Here is a 16,862-nt window from a genome sequence, read left to right as displayed (position 1 = left end):
ATGGAAAATATCAGTTAAATTCTACTACATTGCCTTATTCCCAAAATGTAAACAAATAACAGTAACACCTACGGAAAAATGGAAATGAACTTGCTTGGACCACCCCTCAGAACTACACTGCTTACACCGTAACTTAACTACTATACAAGGGTTTTAAGAAAGGAGTGGGTGAGCTTAACAAGCTCAGTGAATGCTCAGAATAACCATAATGTATACACAATATCAAAGGTTAAACAAAAGCATACTACAACATGTTCACAACCATATTCTAATCAAGTCAAAATATTATATTCACATTTTATTAAATCATAAAACTAACATATACTTCTACATGTATTTAAACTCAACTCACTTATATATAATTGTTTTAACAATTATTCATCAAGACTAAAAAACGTATACATGTTTTAATAACCCACAAGTCCAGCTGATTTATTCACATGCATTCACAAGTTAAATGCAAATGATCCAAACCACAGTTACATACACAATTTACTATAATAACATACTAATATTTTCATGAAACTTAAATCGACTCATTTAGCATATTATTCGCATGTTCTTACATCCATCTCACATCGTATTATTACAACATATAAGATCACATTTAAAGGATAATTTGCAAAGCAACCACATACTCATTTAGGCATACATCACATTACACATATATACATTTTAAGATAAGTTGACACTTGAGGCTATGAAACATAAAAGTGGGCACTACCACCACACATCAGATACATGAATCTCCAACACACTAAATGACTCATAGAGTTGAACATATCCCAAAAGTGAAGCATAAAGCTAACACCCTCTAACACACCAAATGACTCATAGAGTCGAACATATCCCAAAAATAAAGCTCAAAGTTAACACTCTCCAACACACCAAACATGTCCCATTGAATGCAGCTTAGCTTAGATTCCCTTATCTCTCCAACATGTCCGAGGGCCTTAACGCCCAAATCACAAAACACATATAGGTGAGTACACACAATCTTATGGCAGGCCAACTATATCCAATGGTCTTAAAAAGTCACAAGGCCAAAATATCCACAATTACACAATTTTAATTACTGATTCAATGCACATCATCTCTCTTCATATTCATCAATTCACATCACAAACTTGTACATAATGCATGCTTATTGAATTCACATTTAATTACACTTAAAGTGCCACAATAATGCTCGTTGAGCCATCACATGTCCAATCATATATGAGTGCATTAAAATAAGTTTATTACATATATAATCTGTTACTTTAGGATTACATTCCATAATTCAACACATATGTACTTACCAATTTTTTGCACACTTTCACTAAACATTTATATTCCTAAAACAACATCATCACTATTGTTCAACATATTTAATATGCTCACAACACAATACAATTCACAATAGTCATCACACATGTCTCATACCACAATATTGCATCATAATAATCAATCTATAATATTCTTATAATTGCAGAATTTACTTAAAGTAAAAATAAGGGAAATAGAAAGCTTACACCCGAAACTTAGGATAGGGGTTTAGGCTATTCCTAAGCTCCCAATTAACACTACGAATCATGTCTACTAGCAGTGATTCCAAACACTCACCGATTATGCTTTCGCCGAAAAGCGAAAGGCTCAAACTAGCTTTTCCTTACCTTTATGTATACTCGTTGAAGGTCCTATCAATTCCAACACTTCAAAAAAGTAAATCACACAACAACACAATCAAAATTCAACCAAATACTTATATCACACAATCCAAAAACATAAGCCTAAGCTAGGCTCTCTTTTGACTGAAACCTTTAACATAGAAAACTTTAAATCCAAATATATCAGTCATTACTCATTCTTTTCACCTAAAAATAATTTCGTTCATCTTATAATTCACCTACAACTAGTTCCCAACCTTTAAACTACACAAAACTACTCAATTCTTGGTATTGAAAATTTCAACATGTTTATGGCTATTTTCATGAAAATTCATTAAAACGTTAGAAATATTTAACAAAACTTTAAAGTAAATTTAGAAACCATGTAATCATGTCAAAACTAATTGAAAAACACATTGAAACCATGTTTTTACCCAAAATCCCAAAATCCACCACTAACAACCCAATTTTTGGCTTTTATTTAAAACATGCGAATTAATGGCTAAAAACTTAGTTTTAAGGACTAAATTAACATTTAAAGCTATCTAAGAGTTGAATTATTACCTTAGATGATGAAGAACTAAGCGTTTGATCGAAAACTCAAAAAACCCAAAAGCTTGACAATAAAGGAATCTATGGTGATCTTGAGTGTTTTTCTTGGATTCTATGGATGTTTATGGCTTAAAAGATGATAGAAATCGAAAGTTTATAGGGTTTGGAAATCAAAATTGAATAGGAGAGTTGGGAGAACAAAGGGATGGCACAAACAATTGAAAGAGAAGAATAACGTGAAAATAAAACTATAAATGAGGGTTTTTAGGTTGAATTTTAGAAATTGGTAAAACTACAACATAAAAGCTCACAATTTTAAATCTGTTTCGAATAAGTTCTTTTTCTAAAATTAAAGGTATTTAAATCTCAATTTTAGAAATTGATTTAATTTTCTAAAAATTATAGTAAAAAATAAGACCAATCTACCATGTCGTAAAATTCCTAACACTCTAAGGCTAAAATTCATAAAATACCCCTAAAACTCCTAGGTCTTATTTTGGAGTGTTACAAGACTCGCTTAGGGTGAACGTGTTCATGAATGGGCAATACCAATTTTGGCTTAATTCCCACCTTGATGTCTTCCAAGGGTTGTTAGACTTAGTGTTTGTTTCACGCTCTTCCTTTCTGAAACGGTTGATCCGTTGAGTAACCCTACAAAATAATTAATAAATCATGCCTCCACCCACTAGTCCCCCATAAAAGGATTAATTCCTCATGAATTTTATAAACAACATGAAATAGATAGAAGAATAAAACATGGTAAATGAATTGAATTGTAGAGTTTAAGAAAAACCTGATTTATATAAACAAGAACACGAATCCCCATAAGTTAATCATCTTTATAAATCAGATCTCTTAAAGAAAAGTAATGAAAAAATAAGCTAAACTCTAGATAACCTAAGAAAGACAGAAAATAAAACTAAATTTAAAGAAAGAAACTAAGTTAATGGAAAAGAGTCCATAACATGTGCTAAAGGACAATGTGAGCTAGTGGAATTTATTGTAAATTATGGAAAATTTGGTGATTGTTGGGCAATTAGTTAAGTTTCAATTCTAGTTTTATTAGGATGGAATCAATTGGTTCCATAGTAGGAGACACAATGATTTCCAATGGATGGCTACGGGAGATTTTGAGACCATGCAAGAGAAGGTATATATTTAGGTGTGAAGGGATATTCTTGCTAAAGGAATTCTTCTCAATTCTATTTACAAAAATTTATTCTCACTTGCATCGTCTTTTTCAGTTGTTCCGAAGAAGAGGAGAACTTAGGACAGCGCTTTCGATTTAATTGATATATAGTTTTCATGCTTAGCTACCAAGACTAAGGAGGATCTTGCGTTTGGAAAAGCTAAGCTGACAAGGATTGAGGAGTTTAGGTGAGTTTCTATACTATACTATTAGGTGATTGATGATGTCGTGTTGATTGCGTAAACTATGTTAGTGTCTGTTTTGAGTTGGGTCTAAGTCCATGGCTATGTTTGAACATGGGGAATGAGTATGTTGTGTATGCATAACACTGAGAGTGTGTGTACTCTTGCAAGTTGTTCGTTGAATGTTATATGGTTGTGAATTGACGAATGGATAAATGACATACTGTATGATATAGTAGTTAGCACAATAAATTTTCTAAAATACATGTTAATATTGTATGCGGAGTATAGTGGGAATTACCTTGACAGGGGAGATGAAGATAGTGAAAGATTGCGTAATGGAGGAATGAGCGAAATTGTTATGAGATACAAGGGAGTTGGGCGACATCATGGAATAGTTATCTACTGGCTCGCTAGAGTGACACCTTAATGACTATCTATCGACTCTGTGGAGCGACACTATGACAGTAGTTATCAACTGGTCCTTCGAGGTGACACCACGTAAACGGTATACAAGTCCTCTAGGGCGACACCATGTAAATGGTATACAGGTCCTTCGGGGCGATGCCGTGTAAACAGTATTTAGGTCTTTCGGGTTGACACCATGTAAATGGTATATATGTCTTTCAAATGACACATCGAAAGGGGCTTAACGATTCTTCGAAATCAAAAGTCCATGTTTAAAAAATGACATGATTTAGTGGCGAACAGGTATACACTATGGAGAAATGGAGTCCACCAGGACATTGCCTGGCTAGGGCATATTTGGAAATTTCACTAAATGACTCGTATGGAAAATAATATGAAAGAATGATTTTGGCGTGTCTGTGAATGCAAGAAAATAGGGTATTACGAGGATCCACCAAAAATGTAAAGGAAAGTTGAACTGATAGAAACGTCTTAACGTGGAGAGAGGAAAGAGAAATTCCTTCAATGTATTGGAAAATCTTGTATCCGCCATATTAGAGTTCTATAGAGATGAAGTATGAACCATCATTGGCTAAGCAATTACAGAAGGGATTATCAAACTTGAAAATCCTAATTGGTGATCGATAAAAAAATAACCAAAAAAGTGGGTACTCCACCAAAATTAAGTGATCGATAAAGTCCACCAAGGATTTACAAAGAAAGAAGATGTCTGTCAAAATTTTTTGGCATGTGTTAGTCCACATGGGACTAACGAAGGTAGAAGCCTGCCAAGGACAACTTAAGGAATAGATAGTCCGCAGGGAAGACTATCTGATTTTAGGACCATCGTTGCAAGATGGGCTGAAATGGGGAAGTCCTTTGGGGCTATCTGATAGATATGAGTCCGCTAAGAAAGATGGGTGTTTATCCATCACCCATGTTCCATATACAAGGCTACCAATAAGGGTATCGATAAATGGGTTCTCCTTTAAGTAAGGATTCATGCGTAGGATATGTCATAAGAAATTCATGGTTGGGAATAATCCAGTATATTAAAACTGAGTTGCGTGGAATGAGGGAATCAAAGTGAGAAAGTAGTAGTTATGGTGAGTCATCCAATAGTTTGTCAATAGTGGTCCTCAATATAAGTATTCCCATATATGGTTACTCTATCATGATCAAATGAAGAAGGCAAGTGTGGAAGTATGAGCTGAAGCCAAATAAGGTTAAGTCTCATAAAAAGGGGTGTCTAGGAAAGTATGATTACGATTATGTTAGTCGAAAATACTGCCAACGATTATTTAACACCCAGTATTGGTAGGTCTTGAGTTTAGGTGAGTAACTCGAAAGAATATGAGTGGCGTGGTTCTGTCCACACAATTGATGATTTTGGTGTATATGTAGGGCGCAGAGCTAATGTTAGAGTATTAGGTAAGGTTTGCTTTCTAAAATGTGAGAATATGCATATATAAGGAGAGATTGGCAAGGGTTCTTGTGTAATGGGGGAATTGCCAAAGGTAAGGTATGCCTAGTTTGTCTAGTTCTGGCACAAGTTATATTCTAACGAGAAGGTCAAAATTGAACGAAGGGATAACTTGGTCAAAATCAAACGAAGGGATAACTTAAGGATACATAAAGATTTTGGATCTCGTATACATTTAGCTATAGCTGTAAGCCACTAATAAGGAAATTTTGAAAGTTGCTTACATGTGTTAAGTTCCACTATGAGAAAATAGGTTTTATATATTTATTGATGTGTGCTTTATAAGAAAAAGGGAGCTATCTTCTTCATTCTATTTGAAATCACCATTACTAACTTACTTTGAAGCTGATCGAGGATCTTTCTTGCTATGCTGAAACTAAAGGCCAGAGTTCATACAAAGGGTTGTTTCATATCCTGGGCAAGTATTATGAAATTGAATGTTGACTTCTAAAAGAGTAAGTCTATTTTATGTACGTAATTAGTAAGATGAGGAAATAAGGTGTTGCATGGAGGTTATTTGGGTTTCAAATGATGATAAAAGTTATATGAATGAGTTTTAATGGTATCCCTATGTCTTGTAAGCAAAGAATTGCTGAGATTTCGTGATGGATGTTAGGATCTGGAGATCAAGTTGTTGTTCTTGGTTGTTAGGTGAGTATCTAAGTTGACTCTTATGTATGTATATTGGTTTATTCTAGATAATCTTGTGAAGAATCGTATGAACCATGAACTAAGATTAGAAAAATAACGGTATGATGAATATGTTGGTATATGAATATTGGATAAGATTTGCATATATAGTTTGTACGAATCTGACAAGCACAGAGTATGTGATAAGAAATTTAGAGCCGAAGATATGACTATAAGAACATGTCTAGAATGTGTAAATGAGATGTATGTTAAATTTGGTGCTAATGCATGAAAGGTATGTTAAGTTTTTGTGTTTGTGTACTGTGGTGGGGTTTAAAGGGGTCCATTGAGACTTTAAGCACAATATTTGAAAGGAAAGCCCATTACCATGGCACCATATCGTGTAAATCCATAGCTAGTGGGCTATGGCATTATATGGAAAGGACTAAAGAAAGGTTATTGCCTAATTAGGTTCTCTGTGTGACCTAGGATGATGAGGGCCAAACCTCACGAAATGTGAGTCGAGGTAGATTCCTATTGCGAACACGCTAGAAAATGGAAACCTTTATGGCAATCTATGAAATGGAAGCCTTTGTAGCAATTTATGAAATGGAAGCCTTTGTGGAAATCTATTAAATGGAAGCCTTTGTCATGATCTAAGGAAAGCCCTTGTGGCAAATAATGAAAGGAATGCCTTCGTGGCGCACACAAAAGAATAACCCTTGTAACCATCTGAAGGGGACGCCTCCGTGGTGGACCCTGAAAGAAAGAAACGGTGTTCCCGACAAACTCTGAGGGGATAGTATGTATGGCGAACTCTGAAGGAACAATAGGTATAATTAACTCTGAAGGACAAGCCTTTATAGTGTGTCATGTTACACTTTCGATAAGATAATCTAATGAGTTTTCTTTGTGGTGAGCTTTATATAAGTTGTTGGGGCGGACCCTGTATGGTCTTAAGAAAAGAATACAGAAACTGAAATGCGCTAGAGCATGTGGGGATTTCAAAGTATGTGCAAGCTAGACTTGAAGAACAAATCCGAGTAAAGGATATGTCTGGTAAATTGAAGAAGGTTATTTGTCTATAATTATTAGAGAAAAAATGGGTGTCCTCCAGCAAGGATCAAACTGTATAATTAAAGAATATATCTTTTACCTAGGTAGGAAATTATTCATGGATTTCGAAGACACGATGGCTTAGAGTATGAATGTAAGAATAACATTATTTTGTCTGTATGGGCCTTTAGAATGGGGATGGCTAAGGAATCACGAAAGTGAAGAGTGAAGAAAGTGAGTTATGTATCGAAGATTTCGAGGGCGAGTCATGATTTTGAGAATAAGTTGTGACATCTATGGTATGAAAAATGACATTCTAGAAGGTATCTAATAGAGACAAGTTGAGAAATAAAGAACAACGAGATGTTTAATTAAATTGTCGGATGCGAAATACAAGTACTACTCAGGTAACTGGTGTTAGCCTCACTAAGTTCCCTCAAACTTATTTCTATGTGTTATGTTTCAAGTGAGCTCTTAAGGGCCTGTGCCTAGAAGGACGATGCCAGGGCTATGCCAAAGGAGCAGCGTAATGGGCTATTATGCATACAGAGCTAGTTTGTGGTGGAGCCGAGTCTGAGTTGATTTACCAATGTCTTGTACATGGGTTAATTATAATAAACCAAGACATCAATTCAATCCTAACTATAAATAAATTCTTTGTGTATATTAATTGAATTTTCGCTTGGTTCACACTTATGTATTTCATAGAAAAGTCGTAATTAAACAATTGTAATTGAATGTAATTTTTATGAATAGGATTAAATTTCTTACATTTTTTAGTGGTAACCCACTAGATTTGAATCTGGTTCATCGAATCAGGCTTGGGGCATTATAGGTTGATTCAAAACATGTAAAGGAATCAATGACACCATGAAAAACCTGCGACATCTTTTAAGTCTCTCAGGGAGTTTCAATTCTTATTTACTCGTCAAATTAAGAGTTTTCTATGTGTACTATTGTATAGAACCTCACTAAGTTCATTTGGACTTACTTTTGTATTGCTTTGAATCCAGGATTAAGGAATGATTCAAGGACCATGGAGGGACCAAGCCAGATACAACCAAGTCCACGCGAATGGTGCCATAGCGATATCATGCATATAGAGGGGCACCCTTAGAGGCTACGCCTCGGGGTATAAATGAGAGTAAATTAATCGAAACTTTAAGTTCCAGATCATTGTATTTTTAAATATACAAGCCCTTATAGGATAGAAAAATCCTAAGAATTCTAATTATTGTATAATGGAGAATTTAAATTTAAGTTTAAACTTCTAAAAATATAAGTGGTTGAAGTTGTAATTAAATCAAGTTAGGAAGTTTGTTAAGTTTTTTGTGTTGACCCTAAAACCCGATCTGATGAACTGGATTCGAATCTTGGGTGTTACTATTGAAGTAAATATATAGCTCACTCAATTGCACAAATTTACATTCGGTTACAACTATTAATTATAAATTCCTCTAAGAAATACATAAGTGTGAAAAATACGAGAATTCAATTGGTATACATAGATAATTTATTTAGAAATATGATTTAATTAATGTCCTGATTTATCATAATTATTTAGTGTAAAAGACTTATATAAAAAAAAACTTTGACTTGAACTCACCATCAAGCTTGCTTTGTAGTTATAATAGCCCATTAAGCCACTTTTTTGGAGTAGCCTTAGCGTTGTCCCTCCAGGCGAAGAGCCTTAAACCCACCTAAAAAATAACACACGGAGATAAGTTCAATGAAACTTAGTGAGGCAAACACTATTTACCTTAATCATACTTGCACACCTGCATTTAATGTTTCAATAACCATCTTGTTGCTATTATTCTTCATTGAGTCTCTAGCAAAAGCTTCCTTCATTTCTATTTCTTTATTCACATTCATTACCATACCTTACTCTGAGACAATTTCATTCTCTTTAGTGCCTTAGAGACCTTACCTACTTTCTCTGTTCACCAAGCCATAACTTCCACAAACTTTAGGAACTGATCCATACACAGGTGATTGTTTTTTCTTTTTGAGTGTATCATGTTTATGTCCATCTTCAAAAATAATTCTCATTACCTCGCTATATCTCTTAAAATTTCCATCCCTTCACAAATATTAATCAGATTGAGTGAGTACCTTAACATAATACCCATTGATACGTTTCGTACTTACTGATCTCACTGTTTGCATTTAGGAATAATAAGAAATACGCCTATCACTTAGAATAGAGTTTACCACAAGAAGCGTCCTTCATGATTTATTTTTGGAAGCCTATCTAGAACATGCCACAGGGGTAGCCCATTCCATGTGTATACTGTGAAAGCTTTCTCTATAGGATCGCCCATAGGGGATATTCCTTCATAACCACTGCAAGGGCATACCCTTTATTCTCTGTTGCAAAAGCTCTAAATCGAGAATCCATATTTCATATTGTTCTTTTCTTATTCATTAAGAATTTCTTCCTTTCAAAATACATCATGGAAATCATTTATTCTCTTCAGGGTCCGCCACAGAGGCATTTCCTTCAGAAGGTTTCCATAAGGACCTGTAACACCCTATATCCGGTTCGGTCACCCAATCCGAACTATAAGGCATTATGACATTAAACCTTAAATAATTATCATAAAATCAATAAACATAAATAAATAACTCATAACCAATTATTTGTATGCTACTCAATCAAATCAGGACTTAAAATCGAGCTTACGGAACTTTTAAAACAAACTAGGATCAATTCTGGATTAAATTGAAACATTTACAAAATTTTAAGTAAAAAGTGTAAACACATGGTCGTGTGAAAGAGGCCAGCCCATATGGCTCCAAGCATGGCCATTTAGTTGCTCACACACCCATGTTTTCAGACCATATACAATTCGAATATAGGGTCACATGGTCGAGTCATCATGCTATGTAACTCTCTGAGATCGTGTGGACAGTCTTGCACCAAAATTTAATGAACTACACAGCCATGTGGCAGCTTATGTCACAGGCCGTGTATGCCCAAAACTACCTTCAAAATCAAGCCATTTTACTTTCAAATTCTCGGGCTCCAAGCTATGTAATAACTAACATTCAAAGCTATCAAAACATTCAAATTTCATATTAACCTAAACATACCAAAAAACCATTTAAATGCATCTTGATATCACCATATGCATCCACCATCACAACCCTTACCAAAAAATTTACTAACTAAGATTTACACTAATACATAAACCATAATTTTAAGTGCACAACATATGACCAAAATGCTTATAATTTACATATTCAAACCGTATTTACATGCCACTTATAATCGGGCCAAAATAAGCGAATAACTACCGAATGAATTGTCGGATAGTGTGATCTCCAAAGATGTTCCAATCGATAGAAAAAGTCTAACAATCTACAAAAAATAAAACCGAATAAAGTAAGCTTTCAATAAGCTTAGTAAGTTCGTAAAATCGAACATATCATACCTATCAATTTAAATATAAATAATACATAAAAATGAAACTAATAATCTTGTTATTGTATTCCATCAATCCAACTACCTAAAATAATTAAACCTGGATGATTCATATCATCAAACACGACATGCCAAATAATCGTGTACTAATATATAAATTATTGCAACATCTTATACCATTTCCATCATTATAGTTAACTGTGTTGCTCGGAGAAAAATAGTAAATCAACTTCAGATACACATGAGGGTAATACTCATATGAGCTAACATAAGGACATTGACCGATACATGATGTTGGTCGCACAAACTTCAAAGAATCTGCAACACATGTAGGACCTCAAGCCATTGGTACGGTATCCATCACAGGTACATAATACCTGCTAAATAAAACACCAAAAACTAATACCTGCTAAATATACACCGACACAAAGCTTGCTACACCCTAACGACATGTCATTTGTATCCTAGCTATTCACTATGTTTACACAGGCTTATGTTGTTTCTTCGAGACATTCATACTCAACTTTATTCTTTCATTTCATTATTCATCCAATAGAATATAACATCGTACAAACTTCATCCTATCAATATGAAATAAGTTAAAACATTAACAACATAATAAATGTAATATGAACTTACCAAAACACGATAGCTAACGACACGCGACGACGATTACTCGACGACTTTTCATTTCCTCCGTATATCAACAAATTGGTCTATTTCTTTATCTAAATATAATATTTTAATTCAATAAAAATATTAAAAATATTAAAACACTTAAATTCATGCAATTAAACCTTTAATGAAATTTTAAAAATTTATCCTAAACTTTCACCTTTATTCAATTTAGCCCCTAAAATTGAAATTCTCACAATTATCATAAATTAGCCCCAAAACCCTTATGTCGTATTCTATAGGGTCCCTATACAACCCAATTTTACTACTTTATCACAAGAATGACATGTTAATTTACAATTTTAACAACTTAGTCCTTAAACTTTAAAATTAACTAAAATCACTTTATAAAATAGTCTTATTTAACTATCAATCTTAATAATCTATCATAAAAACTGAAGAACATCACAAATTTAGCCATGGTAAAATTATAAACATTTAATAGTTTTATGAATTGGTCCCTGGGTTTGGTAGCTTAAGCTACAACAATTTTAAAAACATAAAAAATACTTAAAACGGATTGAAAAACACATACCATGCAATGAATTAAACTTGGTCAATTGGTTAAGCTTTCTCAACCACGAAGTTTCAATTTTGGCTAGAAGAAATAAGGAAGAAGATGATAACGGTCATCTTTTGTTTTTGCTTGTTTATTACCTAATTACCTTTTTAACCTTTAAACTTAACAAAAAATTCATAATATACCAAACCAAACTGTCCACTACAATGAAATAAGGTTTAATTACCTTTTAAAACCCTCACTTCATGTTTTAATAATCATTTAGTACAATTTAACTATTAATGGCTTAATTTTTCAACATTTACAATTAAGTCATTTTACTTAATTAACTATCTAAATGTTAAAATTTTCTAACCAAATTTTAATATAACACTTGAATAACCTTATAAATAATAAAATACTAACTCACGAGTCAGAATCGTGGTCTCAAAACCACTGAAAATGGCTGTTCTAAGGCCATTCTTTAAAGTGCGCCAAAAAGACGTCCTTTCTTCAATTGCTAGACCATTTCCTTTTTCTAGTGTGTTCACGAAAGGGATCCGCCTAAACTCACATATTGTGAGGTTTACCCCTCATCACCTTAGGTTATACAGAAAACCCCATTAGGTAATAATCTTCCTTTATTTCTTTACATATGATGCCATAACCCATTAGTTATGGTCTTGCACGATATGGTGGCATGGACTTCTCCTTTTAGAGAATCGTGTTTAAAGTATCGACGGACCCCTTTAGACAACTCTGCAGAGACAGACATAGACTCACTGAATAGATCTTTCATGCTTTGGCACCATACAAAAATTAACATACATTTCAAAACACTCATATAGCCTTATTTCATCATTAGAACATCCATCATATGCTTTCCAAGGAGTAGTTCGTATGTATGGCCAAAAAGTGAGTTGGTTTTGTTAACCTATCAACGATCACTCACACAGAACTCTTCTTCAACGCACTAAGAGGTAAACCCGAAACAAAATCCATGGTGATTCTATCCCATTTCCACTCGGGAACCTCCATAGCATATAATGTATCAGAAGGAACTTTATCTTCTGCTTGAACTCTTTGACAAATCTAATACTTCATCACGAATAGAAATATTTCCCTCTTCATCCCTAGCCACCAAAACATGTTTCCCAAATATCTATACATTTTCACGCTTCGTAGATGGAGTGAAAGGTATCCTTGATGAGCTTCTCATATAATTTATTATCTTAGATTATCCCCATCGGGAACATACAATCTTCCCATGTAACGTAGCTCACCCCTTTTTCCAAGGCTGAATTTATTGCATCGCCTAATTCTATTCGCTTCTTTACTTCTCCACACCATGCATCCTTTGCTTGAGATTCTAGAATTTAAGAAAGAAAAATAGGGTGCACTCTTAACTCGTCGAGAAGTGGTCCATCAGTTTTCAAGCACACTTTTGCTCGCAAAGAAGCCAAAGTTGAAATAACCTTTCTACTCAGCGCATCGACCACTATAAACTCTTATTTATATAGGGTTTTTTATGATTGTTTCTAGCACCTTTTAACTTAAAAATAATATAAATCCCGAGTATTTAATCACTAATTGAATGAATTATGTTTATATTTCAATAATGGGCATTATTTAATGAATAAAGTGATTTTATGTTATTTTGTATTAAATTTATATATAATTTAATTATTTTTGGCTACTTATTGATCTTGACATTATTTAATGCAGTTGGACCAAGGAAATTATGCATGACTTATTCATAAAATAAAGTTACATGGACATGCCCAAATTCACTCTACATGGACGACAAACACATGTAAAATGAGTCATGAAGAGGTGTTTTTGATCCAATTGAAAATGGATCAATTGATGGACAAGTCTGGTAAGCAATTGGGTCACCAAACCATCCAAACAAGGGAGAACAAGCCCAAATTTGGCAAAGGCATTTGGAGTGCTTAGAAATTCATTTTTAGAAGATTTACTAGAGGTCCCTACACTTGCAGAAAAATTAGAAAACGGCTAATCAACTTTGTCTAAAAAACCGTCCACCCTTTTCTTGATTCAAGCATGATATCATCCATGAATCAAGCAACCAAACAACTCCCTCTTCCACAATATGTGGTCGGCCAAGCAAAGGATTAAATGAGAGGATTTAACACAATTTTTAGTAAACTCATCCACCAACCTTTACTCTTAATACCCACCTCCATTCCCCATTTCAAATCATCCCTCATCCCTCACTTAATATTCATTTTTTCATTTCTCATTCTTATCACATTTCCCTCCTTTCACGCATAGCCATCCCCATTTTCCCTTTCCCTTATCTATCAATTCCTTAAGAAAAAACACTCTCTTGGCTGGACACCTTGATGAGTAGTTTGTGGAGGAGCAGCCGCAAGAATTGGAGGAAGCCCCTACGATTAGTGATCACACTATCAAAGAGTTTTTCTTCCTTTTGCTTTTCCTCAATTATTCATTGTTTTTGCAAATTGCTTTGTTTTTTTTATTGATGATGATAATTTAATTTTTTTAGCTAGAATGGTGACATTTATTAGTAAAGTTCATTTGAGTTATGCTCATATTGTTCTGTGCCTCAATTGTTAATGTTTTAAATTAAACTCAAGTATGTATTTCATTAATATGTAATTGAATGCATTAGAATTAGTTGAGCGATTCTAACCAGATGACGACTACTGGACGCAATAATTGAAAAGTGCATGCTTAATTTAGATCCTAACCCGACTAAATTGAAGGTTCATAATAACTCGGAAGAGCTCTATTATATTGCATAGTTTTTTGGTTTATGTGATTAAATTGTTTCAAACCTAACTCATCCCTGTTACTTCACATGAATTCTAAGAAACCCTTAGTTGAATATGATAAGTAAAATGCATGTTTTTCTAAGTAAAAGATTCTGAAAAGACTTAATTTTGGTTTCAAACTCATGAATGATCGAGTTACCTTGGATTATTTTTTGAAACATTTTGAGCATGATAAAAATGAACCAAGTTAAATAATGTAATTATTCTAACCTATGCATGTGTTATCATTATTAAAATCTTGTGAATTCTGTTGCTAAATCCATCTCATTCATTTTATTGCATACATTGCATTTAGGTTAATTTGCATTAGAGATCACTTTGCATCTAGATAATTATTTAACTTAACATAAACCAATCAAATTCATTGTGTTTTTATTAGAAAATTGTTAATATTTAATTTTTCAAAATATTGATTAATATATAAAATCCATGTCGAAACGATAACTCTTATACTTATTACTTGATAATGACTGTGTACATTTGCACAAACCTCGAGTTACAAGTTTTTAACACTATTGCTGGGGACTATTGCCTTAAGCATTTTTGTGAAATTATTCTTTGCAATTTGGTTTTTATTTTATTTTTATTTAATTTCTAACTTTACTAATTAATTCTTTATTTTATTTATTCTTTTGTTTTTGTGATTTTATTTTTAGGTCTTCATTAGCGTAAATCGAATCATTGAGTTACTCCCTATAGACCCTAAAATTAAGTGTGCATTTAGACAAAGAAAACAAGAAAGATCAGCCCAGAGACAAGCAGTAGAAGTGGATCTTGAAAATCAAAATGATGTTCAAGGGAATGGAGTGGCTAATGCTCGTAATCCAGTCCTTATTGTTGATGATAGGAATCGAGCTATAAGGAAATACATTGTGCCATGTCATAATGAGTTAAATTCGGGAATTAGGAGACCAGATATCGAGGTGCCACAGTTTGAATTGAACCCTGTGATGTTTTAGATGCTTAAAACAATAGGCCAATTCACTGTAATTCTTATAGAATATCCACATATTCATCTTCGATTGTTTATGAAGGAGAGCGATTATTTTAAGATGTTTGGTGTGACTGAAGACGCACTGAGGTTGAAGTTGTTTCTATACTCGTTGCAAGATTTAGCACGAGCATGGCTTAATTCGTTTCCATCCAACTTAATTTCTACTTGGCAAGAATTAGCTGAACGTTTTCTGGTAAAGTATTTTCCACTTAGGAAAAATGCTGAGTTGCGAAATGAGATCACCACTTTTCAACAGATAGATGATGAGCCCCTATACGAGGCATGGGAAAGATTTAAAGAGCTACTTCTTAAATTCCCTCACCATGGGATTCCACATTGTATCCAATTGGAAACATTTTCTAATTGTCTCAATGCACATACAAGGTTTGTGGTAGATGCTTCTGCAAGTGGTGATCTCTTGTTGAAGACTTACAATGAGGCATAGGAGATCATCGAGAGAATAGCCAGTAACAATTACCAATGGTTGACCAATCAAGCAGATTTAGGAAGATGAGTAGTCAAAGTACATGAATTAGATGCACTTACTTCATTCTCATCTCAAGTACCATCTATCTCTTCAATGTTGAAACAATTTAATACTAACGATTTAAATCATGTTACAGCTCAGCCACCAATCCACTACCATGGAGGTGGACCGAGCAACAATTACATGTTGCACAAATCAAATCAACCTCTTGGTTTCAATCAACAAGTTCAAAAACCACCGCAAGTTGAACCTTCTAATAATTTAGAGAATTTGTTGAAGGCATACATTACTAAAAATGATGCCCTGATTCAAGGCCAAGAAAAAACATTGAAGAGTCTAAAAAATCAAGTGGGAAAATTAGCTAATGACCTTAGAAGCAAACTTCAAGGCGTGCTGTACCAAGCAATATATAAAATCCTCTACTAGCCAAATCTCCTAATAATCTTGAGAACTTATTAAAAAAATACATGCCAAAGAATGATGCAACTTTGAGAAATTTGGAGAACCAGATGGGTAAGTTAGCCAACGAACTTCAAAATAGACCACAAGGAGCTTTGCCCAGTGACACGTAGAACCTAAGAAAATCGGGCAAGAAGAATTGCAAAGTGGTCACTTTACGAAGCGGAAGGACTTTGGAACCCAAGGAAGTTGAGGCTGAAGATGTACCTCCTTAGAAAGAGGAAAATGAACCAATAGTTGAAATTCTTACAATAAAGAAGCCAAACTCTGCAAATTCTGAAGAGGTAAAATTTAAACTAGTGAATTCTAATAAGCTAATCCCTTCGTTAGATGCATATATATTGCCTTAGAAG

At 33.8% G+C, this 16,862-nt stretch overlaps 1 non-coding gene across 1 annotated transcript; it reads right to left on the bottom strand.

Moving 5' to 3' along the window:
• Nucleotides 1-15,787: 15,787 nt before the first annotated feature.
• Nucleotides 15,788-15,893, bottom strand: LOC121223900 (small nucleolar RNA R71). Its single transcript, XR_005921366.1, has one exon. It is a non-coding gene; the product is annotated as a small nucleolar RNA R71 (small nucleolar RNA).
• Nucleotides 15,894-16,862: the final 969 nt, after the last annotated feature.

This window comes from Gossypium hirsutum, chromosome D11 (assembly GCF_007990345.1).
Source record: "Gossypium hirsutum isolate 1008001.06 chromosome D11, Gossypium_hirsutum_v2.1, whole genome shotgun sequence".
Classification (NCBI taxonomy): Eukaryota; Viridiplantae; Streptophyta; class Magnoliopsida; order Malvales; family Malvaceae; genus Gossypium; species Gossypium hirsutum.
This window is presented reverse-complemented; position numbering and strand designations above follow the sequence as displayed.